The 27596-nt window shown below is 46.3% G+C and overlaps 1 protein-coding gene across 4 annotated transcripts in view; it reads left to right on the forward strand.

Annotated features, from left to right (window-relative positions):
• Positions 1-27596, forward strand: part of KAZN (kazrin, periplakin interacting protein) — a 1030689-nt gene that overhangs the window by 450164 nt on the left and 552929 nt on the right. The gene's annotated exons all lie outside the window — the stretch shown is intronic.

A 27596-nucleotide genomic window follows, 5' to 3' on the forward strand; every position in this document is an offset into this window, starting at 1 on the left:
TGAGCCAATCTACTTGGAAGCTTGGTGGTGCATGGGGACCTCTGCAGGGGCCTGCTGGGATGGTCAGGAGGGAGACCAAGGAAATAGAGACAAAATGTCCAAGTCCTTTGGCTCCAATTCACTCACTAAGTCAATATTTCTGGACAAAGTTCTTAACAGTGTGCCAGGCAGAGAGCTAGGTACAGGACACAACAGTGAAGAGCACTGCATTTCCAGTATCCCTCTATGGGGGATACTGATATTAACCAACCAGTCCCACCAATAAACATGGAATCATTAACTTCTATGAGGACTGATGGGACATCCCAAGACAGGACTGACTTAGCCTGTAGCGGTCAAGACATGCTTTTCTAAGGAAGGGACACTTGAGGTAGGACCAAAAGGTGTATAAGCATCCTGAAGACTGATGGTGAACCTCAGTCTTCCCTCTGACTTCCCAATCCTTGTTCTGTGACTATAGGCAAGTTTCATAAGCTCGCTCTGCATCATTTTCCTCATCTATAAATTGGGGCTAATAATCGTGCCTTCCTCCTTCTGCTGTTATGATGTCTAGTATACACAAAACTCTTACAAAACAGAGTCAGCACTATTATTAGTTACTTTTATGAGGCTGTCCCACCTCACTCAGCCTTTTGGCCAACTGTAAAGAAGAGAAACAAGTAAATAGCAAAGCCTTTAATATTCACGTGCATGTGTTGAGTATCCGCATACGTATTTGCTGGTAACCCATACAGAGTTGATGGCCATTGTTGTGTGACGTTCATAATTTAGGGAGAACACCGTTGGTCTGTATTTGCTGCCCACCATTCAAGTCTATGCTCACCTCAAGGCAAAATTATGCAGGTGCCTTCATCCTGTGGTTGTGTTCAAGTTTCTAGGTCTTCATTAATATAAATGATTACTCAGACTCATAGTGGATCTCCTATAAATGAACTTCAAACTATGTTCTTTCTAATGTGTTCCATTGCAATGGACTACAGCCCCAGCTCTTGAGAATGGATGTCCTTCAAGTCAACTATTGGCAACAGCCCAATCAATGGATCCACTAAATGTTTGGCTGGCTTCCTTGACCCGAAATCTATCAAGTTTGAACAAGGCTTCTGGCAAAGTTATAGCCATATTCTGTGTAAGTCCCACCACATTCTGATTTATGCCAAGTCTAGATGCCACATATGATAGCTTATCTTAATTAAAGACCGTAACAGGACTGAACTCCTTCAGTGAGACTAAGTCAGCACAGTCTCTGCGCTTAATTCCCAAACATTCCATGACTCTTTACCCTGCTAACTCAGGAGTTCAGATCAATCAAGGAGTTCAGAAAGGCTCATGCTTTCCAGTGAGGGAACACATGTGAGAGATGCTTACAGACATCCCGCAGGCTGTGCCTCCCCACCCCCCCAACCACCCCAGTTCAAATGTCCTTGCAAAGCAGAAGCCGTAATACTTTCTGAAATGTCTCTATAAGTTCCGGCATTTAAAAAAAAAAGTGTGTGAAGGACATGAAAGAAATAGTTACATTCAATCAGATCAAACAAGAATTCAGTACCAACAATTCATTATATTTAGCTCGAGTTGAACTCCATTCAGATTTTTTCTAAATTCTGCAGCGCCTTTAAATTGGTTCTCTATGCATGCCAGTATTTCTTCCTTCTGAACAAGGATGGAAATACCGGACCCAGGCCCAAATCATCCGTTTTCTTTCCATGGTGTGGCTAGAACGGAATAGCTTCAGGGAAGATCTAAATGTTTAAGTCTCTACTGATACTTAGAATTCATGATGGCTTTTATTCTCCCATCACCATTCCAAGACCTTTCAGCAAAGCTCTAGAAAATTAGATTTTAAGTTGTAAACAGAATGGAGATGATGGGCACTCCTAAGAATAGCCATGTGAAATCCCATCAACATCTCCGAGGAATGGGGCCCCGCACGGCCCTCCCGGGTCTCTGTGCTCTGTTCACCCAAAGGGCATCATGGTAGGTGAGGGCATCATTGGCAGAAACATTCCAGCACTACGATTATGCTCTGCTCCCTTTCCTCTTGTTCTGATTGAGTAGAGAGTGGCATGTCTTAGAAGTCCTGCTGAGCCTTGAACTAGCCGTAGGACACTGATAAGCCCCTTCTAAGACACTTCACTTCTTTGGAACTGCGGTTTGCTCATCAGTTAAAAGAGGGATCGGACCTCTTCTTCCCAAGGACTTGGGAAGCGGCTTTGCTGGGATACAAGGGGAGGTACTGACTGTGACATACATCCGGGGTTCACTCAAGGCTAGTGCCTTTCCTGTTCCAAAATCAGTAGAGATCATAGATACAGCAATGCAACCATAACAAATGTGAACAATTGTAGCACAATTGGGGAATTGTGGGGTTCCCATCGGTGGGCTGAGAGCCTCATCTCATGTCATCCTTGCCACAGGCACCTGTGGTTGAGTCGACGTGAGTAAGCAGCAGCAGCATTCCCATTGTGCAAATGAGATCATTAGGCTTAGAGGGTTGGATTGATTTCCCAGGTTTTCCTAGCTAACAGAGCTAGGGAATAAAAGTCAAATTTGGGGGGATGCTCACGGGTCCTCCATGATCCTGCCCAGCTTTGCCTTCTTAACCTCCACCCCCATGTCTCCTGATTGCTTGGTTTTAGCCACGTTTATTTGGGTGCTCTTCCAGCACACCAGACAGGCTCCTGCCTCAGGGCCTTGGCACAGACCATTCCCTCTCTCTGGAACATGTGCCCCCAGGTGACCACACATCTAACTTCAAGACTGTGGTCAAATGCCATCTCCTCAAAGAAACTCCTCGCAATTTCCCTACTTGAAATTCTAACACCTCCTGCTGCCACCCCCTCTGCCCTATGACCTCTCAAACCCCATTTCCCCCCTATTTTCCCCCTTTTGTTCTTACCATCATCTATCCTACTATAGAATTTATTCATTTATGTGTTTATTGCAAGATATTCTCTTCACTGGCGGGCTGTGGGGAACAGGCTGTAATTCCTACAGCAGGGTGCTGGGCACAGCCTCGTTGGGAAGTGACTTCTTAGGGAAGACAGGAATTGAGCTGAGTCCTTAAGGGATTGGAATTGATGGGAAATAGGGAGCACAAGGCCCTCCTATTTTGGACAAAGCCATAGAGGCTGGAATGGGCAGGTGGACAGGATGCGTATCCTCCCCCGACTCTGATCTCAGCTCCAAAACCCTCTTTCATGGGTCCCCCCGACCGCACAGCCTCAGTCAAGCCCTGCTGTTTCACAACCAGAAAATTATGTTCCTTTTCTTCAGAGATCTTATCGCAGTTTGTAATTATAAATGTTCCATAAATATTCACGGAGTGATGGAATGAGTAAGTGACTGAAGAGACGAACAGTTAAATGAGTGCATTAAAGAAGAAAGTATATAAAGGCAAGGCAGACCAGCACATCTGATTCAGGCAATGATTTGGACAGTGGGGTGGAGGGAAGCTGGCGTACTGGCCATGGTGATGGTTTCTCATTCAACCTCAGAGTAGCCTCTGGAGATGGGCATTTTGGGGATCCACTTTACAAATGGTAAAACTAGGTAACTTACCCCAAACCAAGCCTAATACATTAATAAGTAGTGGAGGTAACGTCTTTACTCAAGCCTCAGATCATTCCTAGTCCCTGCGTGGAGGACGGGGAGGGAAGACATGGCTGACCACGGGGACCCAAATGTAGGCATGCAGAGTAAGGTCACCCAGAATTGGGCTGAAAGCTAAGAGTGTGTCCCTCTCGCCTCCTCAATTCTGGCCTTCTCGGGAGCCTCGCGGCAGTGGGGAGGCGTGGCAAAGCAGCAGATACTCCCCTTTAACTCCTCAGGCAAGCAGCTTTTCTCATAACTATTGAAAATGTGGTGGAACTGCCAAAAGTACATGAAATCAACTACATAAATTGTGAAATGGAAGTCACAGTTCAGTTCTGCAGCGGTGAAACATGGCCATTTTTTCCCACCAAGATGGGAAGGAAAAGCCAGGAGCTCTCAGATGTAATTCATGGGGCGTCAGCTTATGAATCACAGCAACCCTCCAGGCTGTGGGCTCCGCTCCCCCAGGCACGTGAATGAGTCTGCTCCTGGCAGCACCTGCACGGCCTCCCCTGCTGGGGCCCACGCATACGCAGGTCACACCGAGGGCTCGGGGGCGGGGGGGGGGGGATGCTTTCCTTTGGTTCTTTGACATCCTGTTGTGATTGGTTGTGGTTCCTTTTTTGGTAACTGTGTGTGTGTGTGTACACACACAGGTGTATGTACAGGTTGATACACATGCATGCACACAGGTAGGTGCACACATACACACACACATATACACACAAACATGCCCCCACACATATACTTACACACACATGCCCACACATATACATATACACCCACCACACATACCTATACACACACATATATATACATGTACATGTATACATGTGCATGACCACATATATTTACACATATAAACACATGCACACATTATACATACATTCACATATACACACCCACAGACACATGCACACACATACAAACACAGATAATTGCATATACATACACACATAATACATTCACCATGTAAATGCACACGTGTGCCTACATATACATACACTCATGCATGCACACACACACAAATACATGCACACATATGCACAAACACCAAGTCTCCCTGAACATCACAACACCCCTCCCCAGCCCTATTTGTTCATTTTTAAGGCTGCGTGTTGATGAGGTGAATTTCACTCAGGCCGCACAGATCCCAGTGTACGGTCCCGGGAGCTTTGACCATGTATACACCTGTGGGACCATGCTCCCCAGTCGTGATCTAGAACATTGCCACCTTCCCAGAAAGTTCCCTCAGGCCCCTTTCCAGCCAATACCCATCCTCCACAGGGCCCATTTCCTTTCTGATGCTTATCATCATAGATTAGTTTTGCCTGTCCTAGAAATTTGTTTAAAAATAGAGTATGTACTCTTTGGGTCCACTTTCTTCCACTTAGCAAAATATTTCATTTTTTTTTATTATGTTATGTTAGTCACCGTACAGTACATCATTGGTTTTTGATGTAGTGTTCCAAGATTCACTATTTTCATATAACACCCAGTGTTCCATGCAGTACATGCCCCCCCCAATACGCATCACCAGGCCAACCCATCCCTCCATCCCTCTAAAACCCTCAGTTTGTTCCTTAGTATCCTTAGTCTCTCATGGTTCATCTCTCCCTCTGATTTCCCTCCTTCATTTTTCTCTTCCTTCTCCTAATGGTGTCCATGCTATGACCCCAAATCACCAAGGAAATGTTGAAAAAGAGAAACAAAGCTGGGGGCATCGTGTTGCCTGATTTCAAGCTATATTACAAAGCTATAACCACCAAGACAGCATGGTACTGCCACAAAAACAGACAAATAGACTGATGGAACAGAATAGAGAGCCCAGATATGGACCCTCAACTCTATAGTCAAATAATCTTCGACAAAGTAGGGAAAAGTGTCTGATGGAAAAAAAGACAGTCTCTTCAATAAATGGTGCTGGGAAGATTGGGCAGCTATATATGAATGAATGAAACTCAACCAGAATGAAACTCAACCACTCACTTACACCACACACAAAGATAAACTCTAAATGGATGAAAGACCTCAAAGTGAGACAGGAATCCATCAAAATCCTAGAGGAGAACGTAGGCAGTATCCTCTTTGACATCAGCCACAGCAAATTCTTTCAAGACACATCTCCAAAGGCAAGGAAAACAAAAGCAAAAATGAACTTTTGGGACTTCATCAAGATAAAAAGTTTCTGCACAGCAAAGAAAACAGTCAACAAAACAAAGAGGCAACCCACAGAATGGGAGAAGATATTTGCAAATGACACTACAGACAGAGGGCTGATATCTACAGGAAACTTGTCAGACTCAGCACCCAAAAAACAAATAATCAAGTCAAAAAATGGAAAGAAGAAAAAAAATGGCCTTAAGACATGAACAGACACTTCTCAAAAGAAGACATACAAATGGCTAGCAGACACATGAAAAAATATTCATCATCATCAGCCATCAGAGAGATTCAAATCAAAACCACACTGAGATACCACCTTATACCAGTTAGAATGGCAAAAATTGACAAGGCAGGAAACAACAAATGTTGGAGAGGCTGTGGAGAGAGGGGAACCCTCTTACACTGTTGATGGGAATACAAGTTGGTACAGCCACTTTGAAAAAAAGTGTGAGGTTCCTCAAAAGTTAAAAATAGAACTACCCTATGACCCAGCAATTACACTACTGGGTATTTACCCTAAGGATACAGATATGGTGAAAAGAAGAGCCATAAGTACCCCAATGTTCATAGCAGCAATGTTGATAATAACCAAACTGTGGAAAGAGCCAAGATGCCCTTCAACAGATGAATGAGTAAAGAAGATGTGGTCCATATATACAATGGAATAATACTCAGCCATCAGAAAGGATGAATATCCAGCTTTTGCATCAACATGGATGGGACCAGAGGAGATTATGCCACAAGAAATAAGTCAAGCAGAGAAAGTCGGCTATCATATGGTATCACTTCTTTGTGGAACATAAGGAATAACAAAACATTTTTGAGATTCATCTGTGTAGTTCCTTTTATGTGAAGTTAGCCGTTATGGACTAAATGTTTGTGTCTTTCCAAAATTCATATGTTGAGCCCCCTAGCCCCTCCCCCTGCCAGTGTGATGATATATGGAGGTGGGTTCTTTGGGAGCTGAGCAGGGTTAGATGAGGTCATAAGGATGGGGCCCCCATGATGGGATTAATGCCCTTGTGAGAAGAAACCATAGAGCTCGCTTTCTTCACATGCACATGCAAGGGAGGGTCATATAAGCGAGGACACAGCAAGAAGGTGGCTGTCTGCAAGCCAGCGAGAGTGACCTCATCTGAACCCAACCCTGCCAGCACCATGAACTTGGACCCAGTCTCCAGCACTGTGGCCATGGAAAATGCAAGGAGAGGAATAAATACCTAGCTCCCTTGATGCTGCAGAGGGACAGCTCAGAGATGTGACCCACAATGTTTCTTGGGGTTTCCCAGCAGAACTGAATCCCAGGCCTGCAGTGACCTCCTGCTCCTTACTGGACTTTCTCCTGGCTTCCTCCCTGCCCCTGTCTCCCTTTCCTGTCTCTACCACTTCCTGCTAGGACACACTTGCACCCCGATCCTGGTCTTCAGGGCTGTTCTGGAGACATGCAGCTAAGAGCCCCACTTAAATCTCTGACTTCCAGGAAGCACTTTAACTTCCGTTGCCTCATCTTAGGATGGAGATAGTGGCAGGGCCTAAAAACCATGGGACATTGTGCCTACAGCCACTGAGTCACACCCTTAACACAAATATCTCACTTCATATGAGCCAAATACTTTGGTGATCTCCCTTTTATGGATGAGGAAACTAACACACATATACACAGACTTAGATGGCCTACCTGGGGTCACTTATGCAGTACATAGTGGAGCCAAGATTAAATTAGACGGTAATGATGGTGATAGTGGGTGATGATGGCAGTGGTGGTGGTGATGATGATGATGGTGGTAACAGTAGTGACGGTGGTGGTGGTGATGATGGTGGTGGTGGTGATGGTGGTGATGATGGTGAAGGTAGTGGTGGTGATGGCGGTGGTAGTGGTAGTGGTGATGGTGGTGGTAGTGGTGATGCTGGTGGTGGTGATGATGGTGACAGTGGGTGATGATGGTGGTGATGTTGATGGTGGTGGTGGTGATGGTGGTGGTAGGCGTGGTGATGATGTTGGTGGTGACGGTGGTGATGGTGATGGCAGTGGTAGTGGTGGTGGTGATGGTGGTGGTGGTGATGGTGGCAGTAGCAGTTATTGAGGGCTTTCTTGGTGCCTAATACTTACATATGTTTAGATCTTAAAACAATCGTGAGAGGTAGGGACTGCTGCTGTACCCATTTTACAGAGAGGACAATCAAAGCCCTGAGATGTTAAGTCACTTGCCCAAGTTTGGACAAGTTGGTCAGTGGAGGAAACAGGGTTTAACTCCGGTGTGTCTGATTCCAGGGTCTATTTCTCAACCAAGATGCCACGCAGGGACCCTAAAAGCACACCCAGCTGTTTTTATTTCCCTGCCTGGCACTTTGCTTTCTTCACCAACGACCCTGAATCAAGACCTTTTGTCCTCTGGGGGAATGTGATAAAAAGTGTGTCTCACCCTCCTCCTCTGTGAAGCTGGTTCTGAAAACACTCGTGTTCCCTTGATACGTCGCAGCTAGAGCTTGCATGGAAATTTGGTGAGTCAGAGAGCCATGCGTCTCTCCTAGATAAAACCATGTCAGCTTATGAGCTGAGAATCACTCCCCCCTTTGCTCAAAGGCATCACACTCACAGCCCACGGCCTGCAGCCGCGGGCTCGAGCCTCCTACCAGTCTATTACTGCTCCTTAACTCATAAAACTTGAGCATATCTACAGTGATGAGGATAATTTTCAGAACAAAGCCAGCGCAATGAGCATGTTTAAAGGCCTCAGCTTCCCTTTAATGTCCTCCCTGAGGCCAGTGAGCAATTTTCAGCAATCATGAGAAATGATGCTTTATGCCAGACCCGGAGAATTAGACAGGGAGACCCGCGTCTTTTGTTCTCCCTTCCCCCACCTCACCCCTGGCCATCAGACAGAAGGCATTGTAAAAATAATTGTCCAATTTTTCCAACATGATCAATTCGCTGTAATTTTTTTTTTTTTTTTTAAGAAGCAAAGGAGGAGGCACTGCCAAGAGCCGCTCTCTTCTCCCCCACCCCTGCCCTACCTACCAAGGTCTGTATCGGAGTAAACACCTGCCTTGAGATGAGTAGCCTGCAGCCCCCGGGCTGGACTTGAGAAGCTGAGAATGCTTCTCCTACTGAGAGCTGTGTGCAGGCGGCTCACTGCCGGGCTGGGTTTCAAAGGGAACCTCCATGCCTTCCCCCTGTATAGTTCTACCCTGGCTATTTAAAAGAAGTCAAATGGGGCAGCATTTGAAGTGACAGCAAAAAGGAGGGGGAGGGAGGGGAGGAGGAGATGGAGGGGGAGCTGCTGCTGTCACCTCCGGAGGTGGGATGACATGTTCCCATTTTCTCGTGTCCCCTGAAATGTGGTGGCACGGCTACAGTTCTGAAAGCGTCAAGTTCGCTCTTTATCCCAGAATCCCTCCCGGTTCTGTGGCTCTTTTCACTCCCTCTCCTCCCCAGTTAAATTCGCAGAGAGGTTGAAAAGTCTGGATTTTTCTGAGACTGCGGGAAAAAAAGGCAGAAACACAGTGCACCCTGCTTCTCTGTGTTTGTCCTTCGCGGATGCTTTTGATTACAGTCCCCCAGACACGCTCTTATGTTGATTTACTCCACGTGGAGACGCACCGAACGCCCACTGTGCGCCAGGCTCTGTTGCCGATGCTGAACGCAACGTAGTGGGCAAAAAGGAAACCAGACGAAACCCTGTCATTGGGGTCTGACCTTCTGTAAGGGGCGGCCGTCAGTAAATAAATAGAGACACTGGTGTGGCCATATGGAGAGAAGCCCTACAGATAAAGATAAAGCAGAGGAAGGGGTCGGGGAGCACAGGGTGGGCAGGGAAGATGCTTGCCGAGGTGAGGAAGGAAGCCGCGGGCATCCTGGGGGGGGGGGGGCAGCCCGTGCAGAGTGCCAGGGCAGGGTGGCCTGGTGTGTTGGAGGATGGAGGCCAGAGTGGCCAGAGCTATTTGGAGCCTCTACAGAGCATATACGGAGCCCAGAGGAGGGAAGGGAACCAGTCGTGTAGGGCTTTGCCTTTGAGAGGAGCTCAGCTTTTCCTCTGCGTGAGATAGTCTCTTAACCCTGTGAAAGGAGTGAGAAATTGTGGGGGTTTTTGTTTTCATTTTAAAGATTTTATTTATATATTCAAGAGAGAGAGAGAGAAAGAGAAAGGCAGGCAGAGGGAGAGGGAGAAGCAGGCTCCCCACTGAGCAGAGAGCCCGATGCTGGGCTTGGTCCCAGGACCCTGAGATCATGACCTGAGCCAAAGGCAGATGCTTAACCGACTGAGCCACCCAGGTGGCCCATAAATGAGAAATTGTAATAGGAGTCAGGTTTGGTTCATGATGTGCTTGCTAAAAACCTTCCACATTTCTCAATAGGTGGTAGAATCAAGTAGAAGGTTCCTCACCATGAAGCTTCCTTTAGCACCTGCTGGTACTGTGTAAGCTCTTAGTGCTAGCAAGCTCTCCACTGTCTTCTGCTTGGTCTTCCACATCCACGCTGTTGGTAACTCACCCTGTCCTGAGACTCCATGGTCATCCGTACTCTGAGTGAATGTATGTATCTAGTCCACAACCTTCACCCGAAGTCCATACACCCAACTTGGGTGTCTGATAGACATCACAACCCCAAACATCCAAAACTAAGCTCCTGATTTCCCTCCATACCTCAGCCTGCTGTCGCACAGCCTTCCCCATCTCAGGATATGGTACCCTCATCCTTCTGGCTCTGCAAGCCTTGGGATGGCCCTGGACCCCTCACTCTTCTTTTCATATCCCATATCCAATCTCTCAGGAAGTTTCATTCACTCTGCAACCAAAATATTGAGTCTCCAGCCACTTCTCACCACGTCCTCTGCTACTGCCCTGATCTGAGCCACCATCATTCATTCTTGCCTGGATCACCCCAGCAGCGTCCTAACTGAGCTCCCTGTCTTTACCCACCTAGACTCCGTCCCCAACACCGAAGCCAGAACGCCCCTCCTCTGCTCGAAGCCTGCATGGCTGTCCCTCCCCTCAGAATAAAAGCTACAGTCAACAACCGGCCAGCCCCTCACAACTTTCTGGGGTGATGGGAGTGTTGTTCTATATCTCTAAGGTCCAATATGGTAGCCACTGGCCCCATGTGGCTTTCAAACACTTGAAATATGGCTAGTGAGACTGAGAAACTGCATTTTAAAGTTTATTTTGTTTAAATTAATTAAAATTAATTTTTAATTGCCTGCTTTCATTTTATTTTTATATTATTATTTTTTAAATTATGTTAGTTACCATACAGTACATATTAGTTTTTTGATGTAGTGTTCCGTGATTCATTGTTTGTGTGTAACTCCCAGTGCTCCGTGCAATATCCTTCCTTAATATCCATCACCATCGCCCCAGCCCCCTCCCCTCTGAAACCCTCCGTTTGTTTCCTGGAGTCCATAGTCTCTCATGGTTCATCTCCCCCTCCGATTCCCTTCTCCTAATGTCCTCCATGCTATTCCTAATGTTCCCCATAGAAGTAAAGCCGTATGATAATTATCTTTCTCTGCCTGACTTATTTCACTTAGCATAATATTTAAATGTAAATAGTCCCGTGTCCCTGGTGGCTACAAGATTGGGCAGTGCAGACTTACAAGGTCCAGTGTATTGGACCCGTTCTCCTGTCCCCGGCGCCCCACACCCGTCCCATTCCAGCTTCTCCGACCTCTTACTGTTTGTCCCATCAAAAGCTCCAGGCTCAGTCCTGCTCTCTGCTCTGTCCCTTCGGTCTGGAGGGTCCTTCCCCGATACCTGCCCATCCTACCGCCACCCACATCTAGTGCTGATCTCCCTTGCCTTCCGCTGCTTTCTCAGATCCATGGTATTTCTTGCCTCTGGCTGTTTGCATAATTCCCTTGTTCATTAGCCCTGTTGTTTTCTTTTTCTTTTTTTTTTTTTTTTAAAGATTTTATTTATTTATTTGACAGACAGAGATCACAAGTAGGCAGAGAGGCAGGCAGAGAGAGAGAGAAAGGGAAGCAGGCTCCCTGTGGAGCAGAGAGCCCGATGCGGGGCTCGATCCCAGGACGCTGAGATCATGACCTGAGCCGAAGGCAGCGGCTTAACCCACTGAGCCACCCAGGCGCCCCAGCCCTGTTGTTTTCCATCTGTTCTCTACAACACCAGCTCCATGGGGATGGAGATCTTTAACTCTTTAACTCTCTTTAACTCTCTAGCTCACCACTGGGTCCCCAGCACCTTGAAGAGTTTGGGCACACAGAAGGTGCTCCATACATGTTCATCTCTTCCCTCTGGGATGCCTACCATCTGCTGCCTCGCCAGCCACACTTATCCATCATTCATCAAATCATCAGAGAGCCTGCTTTGGGCCACGCTTGGTGGTAGGTGCTGGGGCTGTGGCAGTGACCAGGGAAGGCAAGAATCTCTGCCCTCGGGCAGCTGACATTCGCTTCAGGACACAGATACGGACCAGGCACACGAGAAGAGAGCGCAGTGGGTGCTGGGAAGAAGGGAGTGCCTTGATGGAGAACAAGGAAGGTGGTGTTGGGGGGAATCTGGAGAATGAGGACAAGGAAGGCCTTTTGGAAGGAAGAGAAGGAACCAGGTACACGGAAGGCAGGGGAGAGTACACTATGAAGAGGAAAAGTAAAATGAATGGAAGCAGCAAATCTTGCGGCCCCGTGGGGTGAAGGAGCCAGGCTCCAGGACGTGTGGGGATGTGGGATGTGGTGAGTCAGATTCCACGCTGAGGTGGACAGAGCCTGGATCAGGCAGGGCCTGGAAGACCAAGGACCAGTTCTCGTATTTCTCCTCCAGTCTTTAAAGCTGGCTCTAGTCTCTTTCCCTAAATTCTTAGAACATTCATTGCCTAAGACGTCTTTTTAACTGCCCAGCATGCTCAAGTGAGATCTCATGCAGAAGGTCGAAGGTAACCGCTGTAAGGAGAGGAGGTGGCAGATTGGAAGCCTGGAACCCCACCTTTCCTGCCACATCTTGGATCCCCTTGATGGCCTTTCGGGAACCTTCATGGACCCCAAAGATCCCAGAAACTTCATTTTGAAGCAACCTAGGCCTGTGGCACTCATGGTGTTGGAAACTCATCCCTGCTTCCTCTCATCTGTGGCTGGGTGCAAGGCTCATTTCCAAACACAGACTGTCACCTACTTTCTGGAGGGGGGATTTCATCTCTGACATCCCCTAACAGAGCCTCTTGGAGGGTGGGGTATTTTGGAGAGATCAAAGAGCACTGGTGTGTATCCACGTAGGAAACTTCAGTAGTCTGCGGCCCCACTCCTGTCGAGGCTCCTAGGAACCTTCTCAAACTTCCATGTGGTTAAGAATTACCTGGAGAGCAAGTAAAAAATGCAGACCCCAGAGTTGACTGGGCCTTAGGAATCAGCCTATTTAACAAGCATCCTAGATGATTCATGTGCAAGTGGTCTGTGGACCACTCTTTGCAGGAAACACGTGACCTGAAGTTCAAGTCAGCCGGTTAGACCTGGGTATTTGTTGACTTACTTTCAAATGGCCAGAGACACCGAATACAATTCAAGGGTCAGGATAAGAAGTTGACTTTTCACTTAAAAATAAATCTGTTACAAGGTCAGGACTACCTGGCTTGTCTGACAAGCTTTTGGAAAATATGCACGTTAATGACATTACCCTGACGGACGCCAAACTTGGCATGAGGATGACGTCCTGTGTGACTGGAGACTCCCCCACTCCTCCCACAGTAAATTACCTGAGTGAGGACTCCAGTCCTCCGCAGCTCTGAGAGGAGAGGCAGAACTTTCTATTGACAGCCTGAGATGGCTTTGGCAGAGAGAAATTCTCTCCCGTGGGCAGAACCACGGGGGATGTTCTGCTTTTTCCTCACTTCCCACATGGGATTGTCAATCCCTATCCATGCGTCTGTCTTCTGCATTCGGTTAATATCTCCTCTAGCAGGCACTGCGTCCTTCCAAACCCACACCCTGCAAAGATTTTGTGGAATGACTTGTTTTGTCACTATCACAATTGCTACCCGATTTTGCAGGCCCCAGGGCAAAGTGAAAATGTAGGGCCCTGGTTCAAACATTGGTAAGAATTTCAAGATGGCGGCAGCAGAGCATTAAGCCAAGCCTGGAGCTCTCCTGCTGGGACTGTGGGTCTACATGGGTCGTGTATCCATGAGTGGGCCCTGGTCTCTACTGATGTTCTGTGTGTTCCTGGGTCTCCTATACCTGTAAAGTAGGGGGCCCGAGGTCTAAGACTCTAATAATATAAAAAGTGTTACCTTTGAGGCAAAGAATAGTTCAAACAAGGTTCTTTTTTTTTTTTTTTTAAAGATTTTATTTATTTTTTTAACAGACAGAGATCACACATAGGCAGAGAGGCAGGCAGAGAGAGAGGGGGAAGCAGGCTCCCTGCGGAGCAGAGAGCCCGATGCAGGGCTCGATCCCAGGACCCTGGGAATCATGACCTGAGCAGAAGGCAGAGGCTTTAATCCACTGAGCCACCCAGGCGCCCCTCAAACAAGGTTCTTAAGGGCTCGTCTCCATCTTCCTCTATCTCGTGTTGGCCTGCCAAATTACCCACGGCCCCCCAGCTTCCAGAGCCCTAGCATCCATCTTCCTCAGGCAAAGTACATAACCCATTGGGCTCTAAGGGTCCATTGGCTTCTCTGTGCCCTTGATAGACTGAGAGATCTCAGAGAACACAGATCAGGCCCTCGAATCCCCAGGGACTTGAACAGGATCCTGGAACGCTTTCAACACTTAATTAATGTGTGTTTAAATGACTGGAGGATAAATTAATAAATTAAATCCAGATGGCCGTGTTGGCTTCTAATGGCTTGTGATGGGGTTTTTCAAACTATCTTTTCTGAATTAACTTTTCATGAGAACACAAATAAATATCTCTATTTATGTAAACCAAAGCCATGTTGAACTCCTATTAGCATCCTCCGGACCCTTACCTTCAGTGTGTGGTTCTCGAAGTTACAGCAGAAGCCTCATCTGGGAACTTGGTAGAAATGCAAATTTGCAACTTCTCTGAGGCCCAACCCCAAACATACCGAATCAGGAACTCTGGGAATGATGCCCAGAGGTCCGTGCTTGAACCTGTGCTCCAGGCCATTTAGATGCCCCTCATCGGAGAGGACTAGTGTTCTAAGGAATAAATAGTTTGGAAAGCAGGGACTTCATGGAACTTTCTCCCAGATGTATTTGGATTTTCACGCAAATTAATTGTTGGCAGCTGCAGCCTTAAAATTCTCAAAGGATTAAATTTTGTGGTGGAATTTTACATACTGAGTCAAAATCCTATAAGCCTATCTCTTGCTTGATATGGGTGTTTATTAGACTCAGCAAGTAGGAACTTTGGGTGCGAATAGGAGAGGAAAGATGAAATGCACATATTAAATGTATTTTAACAACAGCAACAAACAGGACTATTTGTTGACACGAAGCTCAACAGTGAGTTGGGAGGAGAAATGTATGTGGTAAAGGGAACACTGGCATGGTAGGTAGAAGATCTACAAGCTATGTGAGCTTGCACACGTCAGTTAGACTCTTTGACCTTTAATTTTCTTACCTGAAAGAAGGAGCTAACACCTAGGGCTGTCATGGATGGTAGGGCATGTTGTGCCCTTCACAAGAGGATCTGGCTGAAGGGCAAGTGGGAGCTGATGTCCAGCTGCGCTAGGCATTGCCTCCACGCCCAGAGGAAGGGGCATCTTTGTCCCATTCACTCAGAGGCACTCTATGAGCCAGCCGAGCTTCTGATAACACCTGCCTCTGCCTGCCTCGTCAAGTAGTTGTGAGGGTCAGGAGAGGATGAGTAGGAAAGCCACTTCAGAGCTACAACCTGTGGTGTAAACAGAAGGTAGGACGTTATTTCGATTGTTGCTGCAGTGGTATGCTTCCATTTTGACCATTTCATTGGACCATTTCATTTTGACTCAGCCAGGCTTACCAAATACCAGATACGCCAGGTGAACAAAAACCACATGGGTCCATCGAAACTCTTGCTGTAACGCTTGGGAAACAAGCAAGGCTTATTGGTGTCAGGAATAGAAACTCCTAGGAGGAGCTCACTGCACCCTCACTGCAGTCTGTCAGATGTCATAGCTAACCCTCCCCATATAACAGGTCTGGGTACTTTGCACCAGACCCTCAGAGACTCCACTAGGTGCAGTGGAGCCGGCCCAGTGGGTGTGACCCGCACAGGAAAGGACCAAAAGCCCCAGAGAACGCACAGGCTCCTCAATCAGGCAGCAGACCCTTGGAGGTGAGCCAGGCCTGGCCTTGTATATTGTGGAAGAGGAAAGAAGGCTCTTTCTGCGATTATCACTGGGAGCCCAGAGTTTCTTGGTAGGACACCATGAATCCCTGTTGACATGATTTCATAAGTGTCGGTACCTAAAATTGAATATCAAAAGTCCTTTTTTTTATGAGTGCATGCGGTCTTGCTCATGGCCACCTTGGCAGCTCAGCACTAGAGCAACAACCCAGGTGAACAGACACCTGCTTTCCGAGCCCTTGGGACTTTTGTAGATTTCCCTTCCACTGGGAACACCTCTGTTTTCCATTCCCCTGTGTCCCCTTTGAGGAATCAGTGAGCTGTGGAGCTATCTGGGTAACCAGGGTGAACTTGGCCCATCACCCAAGTCTCTCTCTGGTCCCCTTCTCTCTTTCCTTCTACCAACACCCAAACCCTTCAATTATATAAGCTTTAAGATCCCTTGCAACCCTGAAATGTTTTGGTTTTGCTGAAAGTGATCTGGCCTTCCCAGGACTTAGGGTAAAAGATAGGTTGTGTTGTGTATTGTTTTGTCTCGCAAATCAAAAATACATCTCTAGCCCCTCCTAATTGGGCCCCAGCGCTCCCTGAGGGATTTCTGCGTGGTGAGATAGTGGCTGACGGCCAGGGTGCCACAGAAACTTCAAAAGCTTGCCTAATTAAGTTTCAGCCAGCAGGCTACATCTGTGGGCCATGGGGCTCTCTCGGAAGATAAGACATAAGACACATTCAGAGATAAAGGGTGAAGCTTTGCAAAATGAATGAAATAAATCAGGAGCAACCCATCCCACGTGCAAATGGAAATCATCCTAACGGGAGCCCCACGGTCCTCTGAAACAGCAAGGCAGAGTTGTCATTGGACAGGAGGCTGCCAGCCTCTTGGCCCACTCTCTGGGGCTCTGATGAAGTGTGATTATGGTATGGACTGGAATGGGAAGATAAGGCAGGATGTCACTAATGGGGGAGAACTTTTCTTCTCAATTCCAGAAGCTAATCCCCAGTGACTCATTCCTGGTGAGCCTCCCAGGGGGAGGCGAAGGCTTTGAAGGTGCATTGTTTATTCCTATGACCTATGTATTGTTCTGCCTTTGTTAGAATTCTAATTACATTCTGCCTTCTTCCGGTTGTCAAAATGCTGTATTTCTCTGACTAATTTTACAGCAGGGTTGCTCCCCCTTCCTGCAGTCCAGCTAGAAGAGTTCCCAGGCCTTCAGCTGTCCTTCAAATTTCAAAAAAAAAACTTTTTTTTCAGTAAGCAAGCACAGCACCCCCCCCTCAAGAAATCCCAAGATTTTGCTCAACTTAGGTAAATTGAAGGTTGTAAAATGGAAGGAATCTGGTCACCTTGACTCCTTTGCTAACTGCAAAGCATTTCTCTTTCTGACAGTACCTGGATCTTAATAGAGCAGAGGTCCTTGACAGGTTTCATGGTGCATGGTATGAGCACAAAGGAACACTAAAACGTTGACTTACGAAGGTTTCCGGTGGAAACCTTTTGTATAGGATACACACCCCTTAAGGAAAATGATGTCAAAATCCACGGGAGCAGGGATCCTTATCTTGTCGTTTCTTTGGGGTCACCTCACCGCCTCCCCTCAAAAATAAAACTAAATTCATGACTTTAATTAAAATAAGTTACAGTTGGTCTGGAGACTTTCGCCACCCTCTTTAAGATGACTGTCAAAGAAAGGAAGTAAAGAATTTTTCTTCCTAAAATCCTCCAATGTTATAAGGTGGTGAGGCTTCTGGTCCAGCGTACCATGTGTCTACTTCTTTGGTTATGTCTGTTAAAATACTTAATTCTTCAAGCATCTGCACTGACCTCTTCGTTTCTGAGCTGCGGCATTCGATAGCCTTGCGTCCTCCCAAAGCCCCAACATGAGCCTAGAGAGAGCTACAGATCCGATCTCTATTCTGCCCTCTGACCTCAGTACCTGGACTTGAGGCTCTCTGGAGTGAGCTCACCTCTCATTCTCTCTGCAAGTTCAGAGCCTGCTGGCAAGGAGGCACCGCGATCCTATTCTCACAAACAACTCTCCAGTTTGCGTCTCCCTTAATTTGTTGGGTTAGAACATTATGTCCATGGCCCACCAGGTCTGTGGGTGCCTCTTCAAAGACAAAATCACCTCCATCAGACCAGACAAAACCAGCCATGCCACCACGCCCTCGACACCATTCCCGAACCTCAGCAGGTGCCTTGGGAACACTGGTGGGCCGTTCAAACTCTGCTCCCAGAAGTTTTTAAAGAGTAAGAGCAGCATACCAAATGTGGACCGGGATGGAAATCCATTTCCTAGTCTGGTTCCCATCTCAAGTTTTCCAAATTAAAGTTTAAAGGGATTAAAGACTTCATTCTCAAAGTTCAAAAATCATGTTTCCTGATAGTTTTATTCCGCTCAGTTGGTGCTAGGTGCAATTTACCTGATAATCTGGGGGAATTGGATTCTTCAGTCTGTGCAGCTCGGGTCTATTCTCCCAAAGTGTATGAGATTCCTGCAGGACCTCAAAGTTTGAATCTGTTCGACACCAGAGATCTCACATGCCCCACTTTTCACTATTAAATAAGAGTCCAAAAGCATATCTATCTATATCTATGTCTATATCTGTATCTGTATCACTAGCCTTCTGGCCTTTTGCCTACTGTCTCAATTTGGGTTACACTGAAAATAGACCCTGGTTCAAGGACTTGAACGCAGACCATTTATGGATAGAATATGGGTTGCATTGTCTTCCCCAAAAATCACATGTTGAATTGCTAACCCCCAGTACCTCAGAATGGGACTTGTCTTGGTCTGATGTCTTCACAGAGATAATCAAGTTAAAATGAGATCATAGTGTGGGTCTAATCCCATATGACTGGTGACTTGATAAGCCACACATGCACACAGGGAACACCGCACGTGAATGTCAAAGCAGAAATCAAGGTAATGGATCTACAAGCCAAAGAGTGCCAGAGACGGCCAACAAACTCCCAGAACTGGGAGAGAGGCCTGGAAGATAGACTTCCCGCACAGTCCTCAGAAAGGGCTGACCTTCTGTTTGCTTAATCTCAGATCTCCTGCCTCCAGAATCATGAGGCAACAAATCCTGTTGCTCAGGCCCCCAAGCCTGTGGTGGGGAGCAGAAAGATATGGGTCCTGGTCCCAGGAAGCCCTGGCTGTGTGTGGAAATGAGGCCCCTATGGGAAGGCCTCATTTGAAGGGAATGAAGTCAATGAAGGGAATGTATTGAGTTGGGTTCTAGAGCAAGACCACTGAGGCTCAGTCCTCCTGGGGAGTGCTGGCTGGCAGTGTAGACACTGACACAGATCTCAGCATTGTCCTAGCTGAGAGGGAGGGAGGCTGAGGTGTTCATCTGTCTTTAGCTGATGCTCCTGGAGTTCCTAGCAGCTGCAAGAAAGCTCTTGGGCCAAGAGTAGTGTGTGTTTGCAACAAGAAGGGGTTGACATGCACTGAGATGGCAAGTGCTGATTAGCTACACACATGCACAATTTGGAAAACAATCTAGTTCCAGCCCAGGTACGTTATTTCTGGCCAAGTGCTGTTTCCAGAGTCCATCTGTAGCAATGCACATTAGGATCTCCATGCCAAAGACCATGGCCGAGACTCAGTGGTATCTGAGAGAGAAGAGTGGATGGAAATACTTTGGTTTTAGTCTCCCCATCATGCTGGTTGGTGCACAATGTAGCCTGGAGCCTCCAGTCTACATAAACTCAAGCTCAGTGGGGAGAAGGCTCCAATGGGGAGAAGGCAGAGGCTAATTATGGGATATGGTGGAAAATGGTAACACCAGCAATGGTGTTTTCATCACGTGCCTTACTTAAGGCATCTTTCTTCCCTATCAAACTCATTAAAACCCCCCTGATTCCCTTGTCCTCTTGATTCTTGGGCTGGAAGCCTCCAGGTCTTCATCTGAGTGAGGCCTGATCTAGCAATGGCTTCTCTACAGCTTTGTGGAAAGCAAGTCCAACTCCTGGGCTACAACCACAGTTATTGGTGAGTTGGCCCATCTTGTGGCACTGCTTGGGTTTGGAGATCCTGCCTCCTGGGAAAGTTGCCCTCTCTCCAACCCCATGCATTTTAGTTGGAAAACTACTCTTTACGGCTACCTGTGCAGAAGCGCTTTTGATGCTTCTAAAGCCCATGTCCCCGGGTCAACTCATGGGGCCAATAATTCTCTTAAGTCTCTTTCAGGACACAGTCTTTCCACCACATTTCAGCAACCTAGACATTTAGAATCTTTTTCTTTCTGTTGGAACTTATTCTACACCTCTAGAACGTACCCCTTGAGCTTCACTTTCCTTCGTTGTCTCTCACTCTTAATGTTTTATCTGTCTTACTTCCAGACAATGGCCAGTCCTTGTCAGGCCCAGATTCTGGCTCTGGAATTCAGCTCATCTCCTCAGCCACATGCAGCTCTCTGACTTCAGGAGCAGGCATTGCCCTAAGAACCTGAGATGCACCTCAGATCTCATAATGCCACCGCAGAGTGGGGTCAGATCAGCATTTAGCAACTGGGACAAAAAAAAAAAAAAAAAAAAGACTAAAAGAAATTAAATAACCTTTCTAAGATCATCTAGGTAGAAAGTCAATGAGGAGAAATCAGAACCCATCTCTTTCGCCACCACATTATGACATAAAACCTAAAATAGAGGTATAGCCGTGTGTCACTGGGTAATCGGACAAATCAAGGACTTGTGATTTGAGTGTGGAAAGTGAGTAAGCACAGTACCCATTCAGAAGTTCATCCAGAGGACAAATTTTGATTAGATATTCTCAACAAGCCCTGTGGCATTGATTAAATAATAGTGATGTGCTGAGATCTGTACTAAGCCCGTTGGGCATGGCGCCACCACAGAACAGCCCTCCATCAAGAGGACACAGGGACCTAAGGAGGTTAGGTCACTAGCTCAAGGTTATACCACTGGTTAAGTGGCAGAAGAGGGACATGAACTCAGATATTTCTAGTCTAAGACCTAGGGTGTAAGACACTGACTATGCCTTCCCCACACTTACGGGAGTGAGAGGTAGCCGAGACCAAGAGGGAGAGTGGGAAGAAGTGATCACAAGGCATGTGTTCTGATACTTCCTACATCAGTGCTAACCAGGAGACACCTGCAATGCATCCTCTGTCACCAAGATGAATGTTCAGTATATATATATATATATATATATATATATATATATATATATATATATATGGTCATTCCAGCTATAGTTCTGGAATCTTCCTTCTTTAAAATATAGGGAAAGAGAAACCAAAGCAAAAGCTCTGGGCAACACTCTTAGCTAATCTACTAATCACACATTCCAAACTCCAGTCACTTCTCAGCCTCCCAACAACTCTTGACAGCAGCCCCAGACAGGAAGTAAATGATCGCTGGCACAGGAGTGGGCCCGGCACAGAGCACCAGGCAACAGAGCCAGAGGGGTCCAACTTGGGGCTGATGGAGGCGGACACGCCTGCCACCAGGTGCCCCCCACCTCACCTACATGACATGAGTGATTTCCTCCCCCCTTTTTCCCTATATATGCAAGACTTTTCCCCCCTTTTACCTTCTGTTTCATTCACAACTAGTTGATGGACAAGGTCACCCTTCTGCCCCACATCACCGAACTTGAGAACTAGAATGCTGGAGAAATTCTAGCAGACAGTAGAATGCCAAAGTGGCATTTCACCCAACCCCATCATTATACAGATGGGGAAAATGAGACCCAGAGAAGAGACTTGTCTGAGGTGGATCCCCGTGGCGGAAGCTGGTCTAAATCGGAGGCTTTGGGGCGCCTGATCCAGTCCATCATCCACTACAATAGTGTCTACATGAATTGTTCAGTGACAGAAATATAACAGGCGAGCATAAACCAAAGGGGATTAATTGGCTTCCATAACTGGAAAGTTCAGGGGTGATGGCTTCAGGAACAGCTTGACTCAGGATCAGCAGCAATGCCATGAAGATTTGGTTCCTCCCCCATCTTGTCTCTCTTTTCTTCTGGGCTGGCTTCATCCATTGGCTTCATTACCAAGTTAGCTGCCCCTTGAGTTGTCTAAATGGCTACCAAAAGCCCTAGACCCATCCCCGTAACCACATCTACCCCTTCTCTTTAGTGGTTGTATCTTTTCCCAGAGACCGAGGACTTTTACAGATCAGAATATGGATCTATAGGAATTTTTCAGCCTCAAAACACAGATGATGTGCTTGCCCTAAGAGGTCCCTAACTGGGGTGGAGCTGGGGGCAGCCCACTCTTCCCTAGGCTGTAGGGTTGGGGATATTGTTCTAAATGAAATTCTATGCAAAACTGGATTTTTTTTTAAGGGGGTAGGGTCGTATGTTCTCCAAGGGGTACAGAAGAAGCAAAGCTAGAATTTCATTCAGGGTTATTGGGAGAATTTCATTTGAGATAAGGGCTGAACTTTGAATTTTGCCATCTTCAACCAATAGTTCCTAGAGACAAGGGATGTTTGCAAGATCAGGGATCATCCAGTCTGCTATTTTTTAAGCATCGGGCTATTACTAAGAGCTGATTCCTACCTGACCTCATCTCCCTGATTTCAGATACACTTGGAGAATGTGTAAGTGAGTTTAATGAGCCCCCTCTGACTCTATGTTTGAGAAAAATGATGGCATACATTCCCAGTTTCAAGGGAAATGGTGGTGAAAAGAATTTTGCCCAGTTTAACTCCTAATGGCCTCTCTGGGGAGAGGTTTATTGTTTTGTGCCTGGCTCCAACACGGTGCTCCAATTTGCTGTTCCCTGGCAAGGACTCTAATGCAAATAGGAGATACAGCATGCTCCTGGAGAAGCTGGGGGGGGGGGGTGCACCCTACCTGCAGCTGCCCTCTGCCTGCCATCCAGCCACACCTGGCCTCACCTTTCCTGGCCTTGCTCCATCCCTCTTGCTCTGTACTTAATTTCTGTTTTCCCAGTTTCTGGGTGATTTGAGGAATGGGACGCAGTTTCATGACAAACTAACACAGTGCCCTTGTCTTACACCGAAATGCTATGTGGCAGTGCCATTGTGATAAGGGCAGAGAGCAGGGAACGTGACCTCTACCGACACTTCTTAATATCATCCCCACCTTAGGCACCAAATGTGGAAAAAGCAGGGCCAAGGAAGAAGGGAGCTGGCTGCTTGGAGAACACCCAGTTGTTATCCAAAATATAGTCACAGCCCCCTCAGAAGCTTAGGCTTCGAAACAGAATAAGATACCCATTACTCATCACAGATGTTGGGTATAAATTATATTGATACCTCAAAAAAGTCAATCAGCAAGACTATATACTTACAGTACTTATCTGAATCCACTGAGGGCTTAGTTTCTGTGGGAGCATAGGGTTACAAACCAAACAACGAGCAAACCAAAACAAAGGGGAAATGTTTGGAATGTCTCAGGGCCTGCAGAACTGGTGGGAATCCAGAGGGGGCAAAGCAAGAGCCAAGGCCACCGTGAGGGTCAACTAGCAGAAAGCCCAGCCCTGGACTCCTAGAAGGACAGCCTGATGGGCATAAGTCCATGGCAATAAATGGTTACTAGTGAGATCTTAGGTTTCCAGAAGAAAGCCCCCAGTTGGCTGAGCTTTGATCATGTGTTCACTGGCTATACTGGGGGTGCCTAGAAGGAGGATCTGGCCTTGTTACCTTCCCTAATGCACGCCCATTGTCTATAATTACCTTCTCTCCAAGACCATGCACGATGGGGAGTTGGTAATTCCCCAAAGGGAAACTGAGCTGCTGCAGAAAGAGCGAGAATGTTTTCTGGGAAGTACACACACACACACACACACACACACACACACACACACACACTAAAAATAGAGAACAAGAATAAAATAAGTCCCCTGCATACAAGGAGCTGAAGAGACACAGTATCGTACGCAAGATGACTGAAAAATAAGTACTATATATTAGAGCCTTTTCTACCAATATAATAAAGTGCCACAGTGTACAGAAAGACATTTATAGAATGGGAGCTTCTTCAAAGGCAGAAATAGTTGGACAAAGGGAGATGTCAGAGTGGCTGATGCTTCAGGGAAGTTTCTCCAGGAGGCAGAATTGATCTGGGTCTTGAAAGATGAATGGGGGCCAGACAGTGGGAAGCACACAGATGAGAAAATCCTAGGGGGAGGGAAGAGGGAAATAGTACAGATAGATGTAGCACAATTCTAACCATTTCTCCTGAGAAGAGTGCACCATAGAGTCTCATGTCCTGGGTTCAAATCTTCACCACTATGAGAATGAACAAATCACTTAATGCTTTTGGGTCCTAGCTATCCAAAAGATGGGAAAAATAATTCTTGCCTCCCAGGGTAGGATAAGGTATGAACAATGCCTGTTGTGGTGCTTGGCTCATATGGAAAGGATTTGGCAGATGTCAGTTCCCTCTTTCCTAATTCTTAGTTCTTCCTTCTTTATATTAAATTACATGTACTGGTGGGTAAGAAAGATTTGAGACCCAGAAGTTGAGAAATAAAACCAAGCAGATCTATTTTTAGTAATTACAGAAAGTGCCGTGTCCCTAATACTGTGTCTGCCCCAAGTGAGGTGTGGAAACAGACTGTCCTGAGCTGTATCGCTGACCTGCTGGGCCATCCTGGAAGTGTGTCCTGTGGCATGCCCTGTCTGAGATTTCTCTTCTTTTTGAAGATACTTTTCTGGGGCCTTTGGAAAGCATTGGGATTTCATGATACTTATAGTCACACAGCATTCATTCCATTAAAAAAAGAAAGTTTGACGGACACCTGAGTGGCTCAGTTGGTTAAGTGTCCCACTCTTGATTTTGGCTCAGGTTGTGGTCTCAAGGTCATGCGATTGAGCGAGCCCCACGTTGGGCTCTTTGCTGACTGTGGAGCCTGCTCAGGATTCTCTCTCTCCCTCTGCCCCTGCCCCCGCTCAAGCATGTGTTCTCTCTCTCTCTCTCTCTCTCAAAATAAATAAATAAATAAAAATTTAAAATAAACTTTGGCTTCTACATGTGAGATTTTATCAAAACATGGTGGATCTGGCTAGCAGGGACAAGCCAAGGGCACATAGTACCAGGGCTCGGTCATGATAAACCTTCAGGGTTTGGATTTATGACTGTTCACCAAGGCTCTCCAAGGGCAATAAGTGGCCAGTGGGCTGAAGCAGGACCTTGAATGGTGGGTGCTGTGGAGCTAGCATGTAGGGAAGCCTCAGAAAGCAAGTGAGTGAACCTAGTCAGCAGGCCAGTATAACCGCCTTACCCCTAAGTTTTTCTGTATTCACATGTGCTTTCTAGTTGTTACCCTTGACTGCATTTTATGGAGGAAATTATACGCTATGTTGAGGACCAAGCATCAAGGGAATCCCAGGAGTACTGGGAAATGGCCATCAAGAGGTCTATTGCTGGGATCGAGGACTTAAATGCCTACAAGGACCGGGCAAGTGATGGTAATGAGTAAAGCAGTCCAGAAATTACTGTTTTACAATTCCCATTCTTCTTGAAATATGTGCCTTTTTAAGTCTGCTTTTTAATTTTCCTATTTTTGATAGAAACATGGGTAGAGGGAACTATTATATGAACTTTTTTAAGTACTCCTTAGCCATAGTTTAATGGTAATAATGAGAATATAAGTTATTGCTTAATTAAAAACACAATATCAACAGCCATCATACCACACAGGCCAGATTTATGCTTTAAAAAAAAAATGGTACTGGTTTTAAGACATCTGGTATACCATGAATGTAAAGCCTGCTCTACCATGTGCACTTTATTTCCATAGTCTACCTGTCATAAGCCCAAACCAAGAATAGGAGTTGGGGCAAAAAGAAACACATAAAACATCTAATGCAGTTTTTCTATTACCTTATTCAACAAAGACATAAAAAGACCTTGCCAAAAAAGAACTTTTACAGCATGCATTTTTAGGACAGTATTATAGTGAGGTTCTGGTGTATTTCTCATGCAATGAGCCCTTTCTTTCAACTGGACAATAGGATGGCATAAGCCAGTACAGGAAATTCTCCATGGAGTTTTATAAAATTGAGAAATTTGGATTCATTTTCTTTATGTGCAGTAGGGAGCTAGGGGAGAGAAGTATAACTTTGCCCAGGAAGGGAAGTGGAGGTTTGCTTTTGTTGCTGTTGTTTTGTTCTGTTCTTTGAAATTTTTTTTTCTCTAATAACTCATTGAAACCTAGGGAACTTAAAAAATAAGAAACCAACAACTATTTCATACTTATGTAAATTTCACAGCATTTAATTTTTGTCTATTAGCAGCCTACATCTATTCAGTTGTTACAAAAATACTGAGTTCCAACTATGGGCTGAGAGTGTCATCTCTGTTTCTGATTTCTAAGTTTTCTCTCCCTACTTAGGTTCCAGTAGTCTATTTGAGGAAAGAGACTACTACGTCTCATTCTGAATTTCCCAGGTCCATCTGGAACCTTCTACTCTCCATTATCATGAGATTGGTAGTATCTGCCCCCTCAGAGAGAGAGTGATAGAGAATGTGTTTCTTCATCTCTGTACCCCAGCCCACAGGCATCGCCTTGCCCCTGGTTAGTGGGAGCCCAGTACATGCCTGTTGACTGAATATAAGAAAGAACTCTGCTAACGGTGGGACATGTTCCATCACTGAGGATATCAATGACAAATCGACCACCAATTACTGTATTTTAAGGTAGGAAATGAGAAAGGTGTTGTCTCCTCTGGACTGAGGAGGCATTGGCCGTCCTTAGAGAAGAAAATTTAAGAGATGTATGAGTTATCTACTGCCATGTAACAAATGACTCCGAGCTGTAGCAGCTTTGAACGATAAGCATTTATTCTGTGGGGATCAGGGAACTAATAGAAGTTAATCTGGATGCTTCTGGCTCAGGGTCTTCGTGAAATTGTGGTCAAGCAGTTGTTAGCCAGAATCGCAGTCATCCGAAGGTTTGACTGGGGCTGGGGTGGGAGATCTCGCTTCCGTGCCACGTCGTCTCCTTCACAGATCCACTCATGACCCAGCAGAGTGCTTCCCCAGAGAGAGACATCTGAGAGAAAAGGAGAGAGAGCATTCAAGACAGAACCTTGCAGGAAACCATGTGGGGAAAGACTGTATGAGGGCAGCAACGGCAGGAGGCAGCCATGATTGGGGGCCATCTTGGGGGCTGTGTTTGTTCAATGAGGAAGTGTTGTTTTTCACAGAAGCTTAGGGACTCCTCTCTTGGAAAACTATAAAGGTCTGTTTTCTGCTGTAGCTCTTCCTCTTCTTTTTGCACTGGCAAATAAAATTGATTTGTCTACCAAGGGACTGGGATTATTAGCTTATTTCAGTAAATGTGAACACTGAGCTGAAAGAGAAAAAAAAAGTATAAGTTGACCTGGCCTGTGTTGTTTCAGAAAAAACACCGGGACGATAACCTCTCCTCTCAGCCTCACTGGGCTAACGTGAGGCTCTGATTTCTAACTGTGCTTATAGGACTGAGCCTGCTACACAGACATGAGGGGTTTAAGTCAGAGGACTTTGCTGGACCCAGTTCCACAAGTGTCCAAACTGTGTGTCCTGCTTTTACCCTCTGACTCAGAGGGGGTTTGGCTGTAAATGCAATATACTCCTTTTCTGTAAAGTCTCTAAAGACAGGTTTTGTTGAAA

This window comes from Mustela lutreola, chromosome 10 (genome assembly GCF_030435805.1).
Source record: "Mustela lutreola isolate mMusLut2 chromosome 10, mMusLut2.pri, whole genome shotgun sequence".
In the NCBI taxonomy this organism is placed as follows: domain Eukaryota; kingdom Metazoa; phylum Chordata; class Mammalia; order Carnivora; family Mustelidae; genus Mustela; species Mustela lutreola.